Source organism: Ctenocephalides felis, unplaced genomic scaffold (assembly GCF_003426905.1).
Source record: "Ctenocephalides felis isolate EL2017-DRISC unplaced genomic scaffold, ASM342690v1 CF-g0.4_SCAFFOLD_03571, whole genome shotgun sequence".
Lineage (NCBI taxonomy): Eukaryota > Metazoa > Arthropoda > Insecta > Siphonaptera > Pulicidae > Ctenocephalides > Ctenocephalides felis.
In genome coordinates, this window is record NW_020539725.1 from 70558255 (window position 1) to 70565177 (window position 6923).

Below are 6923 nucleotides of genomic sequence, written 5' to 3' on the forward strand. Positions count from 1 at the left end.
TTAAAATTTTTCAAAAATCAAATTTTTTCAAGATTTGAAACAAATAAAATTAAATTTTTAAAATTTAATTTTTGGCACGGAAAGTTCCAGCAATTTGCTTTAAGGCACGATGCCATACACCACTATTGTTCTAATTACTACGGTTGGTTGATCAACTATTAACACGTTGTACGCCATGTCAGTCGTATGTGTCTGACGCTAAGAAGTTCTAAATGATACAATTGCAGTATGTTCCAAAAGTTTGGCATATCAAGAACAGAACATGAAAATCTTGTTCAAAAAAATTGTCAGACATGTACGACTGACATGTTCATCGAGAAAACAAGTTTTAATAAAAGGTCTAGTCAGTCATATATGTTCAGCATAAAAGTAGTGGGTTTTCAGGAATTCTGGCAGAAAAAATTTTTTGATGCTATAAATTTTCCTGATGCATTTTTACCTAAATTATTTAACAAAGCTACCATAGCTCATGTGAAAAAATTTCTGATATTATCGTGATAATAAACGTGTTATTAACATTAATACATTGTGCATTTTTAAATTATATACCAACTTGATGAAAAAAAAACAATTCTTGCAAAATTCTTCTATTTCACCAAGTTTTGCGATGATATATGCGTTGGAAATATTTTCATGTCTGGAGCATAGCGTAAAGGCGCTTTTATGGTTTTATTTAGCAAAATAGTTAATTTATTATCATTCCACCTGTTTAGTTCTTGCATCATAAGGAATTTCTCTCAAAGATCCATCGGTTCCATGAATCATCCTGGCTCTCATTGGTATACCATGGTTTTTAATCATGACGTCTTCTAAACCGACAGATTTTAAGGCTGCTCTTGCACGAACCGACATCGCCAAATTAATCGATTTTCCCATAACATGTTCTGCTGTCCTGATATCTAAAAATAATTAAATAATATAAAATAATTGTATCTTGATTTTATAATACTACTAGTGTTATAATACTACTAGTGTTTTTTAGTTGAAGTTCTCTGAGTAAATTAAAGTGAATCCGCAAATTATCCGTTTCATTGAAGTGCTCTTTGGTAAACCACATTTTTTGTTTTTTGGTCTGACGTTAACACAAACAAAGCGGATGGTTTTCCAACTCGTGAACAGGTAACGTATAACTGCCCATGTGAAAAACAATGATTTTCTAAATAATCTATTTGAAATTTATCCCGCAAACACTAAGCGATTGGCCTTGCGACTTGTTATTGCGAAATCAAGGCAAACTGGAAATTTCAATCCTTTGAAGTCAAACGAAAGACCATTCGGAATCATTGGCATGGCACCAAATCGCCAGCAATTTTTGATTGTATGGTGAAATTCAGTGCGTGCACATTATTATTCTTTGCGGCAAGAATTGCTCGTTGACTTAAGCAAGCATAATTCTGATAATTCTCACTAATGTCATTACTCGAGTTTTTAGATAATCTATTTGAAATTTTTAAAACAATTATTGATTTTTTTATTACTCGAATTTTAATTACGGTGCGTAAAGTTCCAGCAATTTGCATTGAGGCACGATGCCATAAACCACTAATTTACCAAAGCTATAAACTTTGCGGAACCCGAGACCTTTCCAACGAATGCAATATTGTCAAAATCGGTTCGTGCGTTCTGGAGTTAAATCGTCAGGAAGGAAAACCCGACTATATATATATATATATATATATATGTGCAGATTTTTTAACGGTTATCTGGACTCTCGTCTAGAGTCCAAGAAGGTTTAGGCAGAATAACTCGAGATTTTGCATATCAATCACATTCTAAAGATTTAGCTAATTCGAAGAGTATGGTTGACTAAGTAATATAAATTATTTACACATACCGGGAGGTCTATGAAACTTGCCTTAAGGTAAAATGCCACTTATACCTAGTCAATGTTTTTCTATTTTTTATGACTTGTGAATTACCCGATCTGATTACGATTCCCACAATGATTTATTAAAAGTCATTCAAACAATAATTATAAAATTTTATATAAACGATATCAATTACAATTGTTTGTAATTAGTGTGTAAATACCGCTCAATATCATTCTTATCTATTTTATCAAATCTTAATGCATTTATTATCATTTACATACAAATCATAGTGCACTTGTTATACAAAACAAATATATCAGTATCACAAAAAAACAACTGCCAATTTTTAAAAAAGTCTAATTTTTATTTAAACGCATCAAACATTCAGAGTATACAATTATTTTTGATATTTTAGTAGTAAATTAAATTTAATGTTATCGAGTGTTCGTAAAAGATGGCGAAAGGTCCAACATTCGGAATTCGTTTTATACAAAAGTTGCATGCAACATGCTGTCCAAAATTAGCCGTCAACAAGGAAGTTGCGTACAGGACAAGTATATTGTTATTGACATACTTGAGTTACACAGCGTTTCATGTTACACGAAAACCAATATCGGTTGTGAAAAATGTGCTGCACAGGAATTGTTCAGAAGTTACACCTGATGGCAGTTTATCAGCAGGCCAAATGGCAAGTGATCCACATTGGTGCGAATGGGCTCCTTTTGATTCCCCAAATAGTAAAGCACTTTTTGGAATACTTGATTCATCATTTCTATTTGTGTACGCTTTTGCAATGTTTTTTGCTGGTTTCGTTGCCGAAAGAGTCCGGTTAAGATATTTTCTTACCATAGGAATGATTCTAACGGGAATATTCTGCTACTTATTTGGATTTGCTCGAACTATCAACATGCATCAACTATGGTACTTCATTGTTGTCCAGTTTTTGCAGGGATAGCTCAATCTACCGGTTTTCCCAGCGTGGTGACTCTTGTTGGCCGATGGTGCGGAAAAGCCAAACGAGGACTTATTTTCGGAATATGGAATTCACATACGCCTATAGGAAATATTTTAGGCACTCTGATAGCTGCTCATTACATCGAAGGAGATTGGTCTTTGTCATTTTTAATTCCCGGCGCCATCACTTGCTAGTAGCTATTTTGATTTTCATATTCTTGGTGGATCACCCAGAAAACGTTGATATAGAAATAGATGCTGGTACTGAAGAGCATGCGGACGCCGAAGGACATAAAGCAATTAGTTTCATAGGAGCCCTTCGTATTTCTGGAGTCGTCGAATACGCACTGACCTTGTTCTTCTCCAAACTGGTCAGCTATACATTTTTATACTGGTTGCCGAATTATATCCACAACTCGACCACTTTGGGCGCGAAGAAAAGCGCGGATTTGTCAACCTTATTCGATGTAGGCGGAATAGCAGGTGCTATTTTGGCTGGATTGATTTCTGATCTATCTGGAAGATCTGCTTTAACTTGTGCAGGCATGTTGATTATAGCAGTTCCTACGATGCTTGTTTACCAAAAATGGGGTTCGATTAATATAGCGATGAACATTGGAATGCTGCTATTGGCCGGAGCTTTGGTGAATGGACCATATGCCCTTATCACCACATCAGTTAGTGCTGAATTGGGAGCTAAAACCAAGGGTGATTCTAGTGCATTAGCAACAATAACTGCGATAATTGATGGAACAGGATCTTTTGGAGCGGCTGTAGGGCCACTTTTGGCAGGAGTCGTCAGCCAAGGAGGCTGGAAAGAGTTTTCTATATGTTGGTGACAGCTGATGTTTTGGCACTCTTGATGCTCACTCGCTTGGTGATAAAGGATTGCCGCAAGAAAAAAAGAATAATTGATCTTACAATTGTTTAAAAAATATTTATTATAATATATTTATTCTTTTTTTAATTTATTGTTTTTTTGGTTTGCATTAAAATACTTTATTTCAGTGAAATGAAACAAAATACGGGTTTTATCAATAGGGACACAATCGACCTCACAGAACAAGTAAAGTTTGAATTTTTTTATTAATGCTATTTTAAAGTAGGGGGCAAATGATGTGTAACCGGCCATCGCCTAAAATCGGTTGACTTCAAGATGGCGAGATGAACTGCCCTATTTTCAAATTTAAAACGATTTTTTTTGTTTTTGGTTATTTTGGTTCTGAGCACTGTTTTTAATTTATGACACCTGAATTCAATTGGAAGTATACGTAATTTCTAAGTTAGATTCAAAAGTATTTTTAAAAACAGTTTTTAATAATTTTTGGGCCATAATTGATCACCAATTCTTTACACTGACAGGTGTAAAGAATAAAAAATAATAGAAAAAAAAAACAAAAAGGCAAATTTACAGGAAGAATATTTAATTGACAATTATGACATAAAATAGACTAATGGTATGGCAACGCTGAGTTACGGTTCCATTTTTTATATAAAATGGTACTAAAAATCTGTCAAAATGATAAGCGGTTGCTGTGCGTTCAGGCGTTTTACACATAAATTGTATCTTCTCGCACGTGTTATTATGACACATCACAGAGATGCATCAATTATAACATTTTTTTGACGTGTGTGCGTTTTTAAGTCAGTTTTTTATAAGTTGAACGCCTGACTGCACCGCAACTATATAGCATTTTGACAGCTTTTAGCACCATTTTATATAAAAAAAAAGTAACATCATAGCCTTGCCATAAAATTGGTATATTTTACGACAGAATCGTCCCATAGATTGATAGTTGTTCTAATTCTAATGATTTTTTTTGACAAAGTTCTATATGAGGTGCAGTGTGATTTTTGTTAAAAATGTTACCATAAAATAGGTCATTCAAACAGAATTTATATTTTAAGAAACAATGAGTATATTTATAATTAATTGAACAGAAATACCCATAAATTTGTGATATCTAAAAGAGTTAATTATTTTTTTGTTTATTATGTTTACCAATATAATTTTAGTTTGATGGAATAAGAATTGATTATCCAACAGCACAAATTTCTTCTTATCTTTCTCACAAAATAAAAATTAATCAAATGGAAAATAACCGTTTAGCCAATAATAGCAAAAGATTTTTTTTTTATCGTAAACAACGAGAATTTTAGAGATTATTGTACTGGTCACAGGTCACATTATTATAGGAAAGTTTGGCGATATATTTGTAAAATGAACTTTTTGTTATAATATATGATAATACAAATCCATAGTAAATATTGTGTGGTTATGATAGATTCCATAACATTTGCAAAATAAATAATACGGCAATAGAAGTAATAATTTTTTACCAAAAATATGACCAATATTATGGCAAGGCTATGTAACGATGTTTCCATATAAAATTGTACTAAAAGCTGTTAAAATTCTATGTGGTTTGATCAGGCGTTTATTTATCCATACTCTAGATTCCATAATATTTGGAAAATAAAAAAATGGCGATAGAAGTAATATTATTTTTACAAAAAAATGTGCGCCTGACCAATATTATGACAAAGCTATGCTACGATGTGTTTTCATATAAAATGGTACTAAAAGCTGACAAAACGCTATGTGGTTGCAGTTTGATCAGACGTTTATTTATTCGTATTCTAGATTCCTTAACATTTGCAAAATAAATAAATATGGTGGTAAAAGTAATATTATTTTTACCAAAAATGTGACCAATATTATGGCAAGGCTATGTTAAGCTGCTTTTTTTTTATCAAATAGTACTAAAAGCTGTCAAAAATGCTTTGCTGTTCGATCAGGCTGTTCTCGTATATATTATCATGACACATCAGAAAGATGCAATTTTGATAAGATTCCTTTTTTATCGTTTGTGCATTTTTTAGGTTAGGTTTGATATTAAAAGCGCCTGACTGGACAGCACCACTCAGCATTTTGACAGTTTTTAGTACCATTTTATATGAAAAATGCAACGTAACATAGCTTTGCCATAACGTTGGTTTATTTTATGATATATTTAATGTGTTTTTTGTTAATGCAATTTTTGTCATTTTTTACATTTTCAATACAAAACAAAATATTAAATTTCCCTTCCCCCAATATTTTATTATCTTTAGTTTGATTTTGGCAAGTTTACTTACAATTTTTTCCAAACTTTTTTTTTACTGCAACAGATATTGATTATTATTATTTAACCTACGTGAATATTTGCTATTTTTTTAGATTTTATTATCATAATTATATTTAATTGCGTCGTTTAGATAATTATTTTAGACCACATGGTAATAAGTTGATACTACAGGTCAACAACGAATCTTGACATTGAACCTCTTTCATTTTTTCTGTTTATTTAATTTTGACGTCAATATCCAAAAATTAATTTGGACTCTTGTATTTCCTAGTATTGTTAATTAAAAATTCTTAATCCTGGGGTAATAAATAGTGCCAATAGAAGAAAGAAGTGTTAAGGCTATACAAGAAATTTTTTGTTGGTAAATTGACCGATTTTTGATAAACTCATTTGATTTTGATTAGTCTAGTTATTTTTAATAAAAATGGAAATTTGACATTGAACCTTTCTGATTTTTTTTGTTTATTTAATTTTGACGTCAATATCCAAGAATAAATTTTGACTTTTGTATTTCTTACTATTGTTAATTGAAAATTCTAATTCCTGGGGTGATAAATAGTGACTATAAAAGAAAGAAGTGTTAAGGTTATACAAAACTTTTTTATTGGTTAATTGACATATAAATTCATTTGCTTTTGATTGTGTAGTTGTATTTTAATGAAAATTAATCTATTTGGGCTTTCGATTTGTGCTTAAATCTTTATTCTACACAAAACATATCTCCTACATAAATCAAATTTCAGCTATATAAATTGTCCTAGTATTTTTCAACTCCTTTTAAGAGCAGATAAATGCAATATTTGTTAAAATATCCTACTTTTTTTTAAAATAAATCGGTCATTTTTTAGGTTCAAGAACAAAACTAGAAATATGTGGCATTACATTATATTAGACAAATGACTAAAAATACCCATTTTCTTAAATAATTCAAATAAATTACTTGATTACTACTGTAATCGTTAATTAGTTTCAATGTCAACATTGACGTTTTTTTTGTATTTTTGTTACATAATCTAGAGTTGTAAAATAA

The 6923-nt window shown here is 31.2% G+C and overlaps 1 pseudogene; it reads left to right on the forward strand.

Annotated features, from left to right (window-relative positions):
- Positions 1–2265: 2265 nt before the first annotated feature.
- Positions 2266–3681, forward strand: LOC113386681 (annotated as a pseudogene).
- Positions 3682–6923: the final 3242 nt, after the last annotated feature.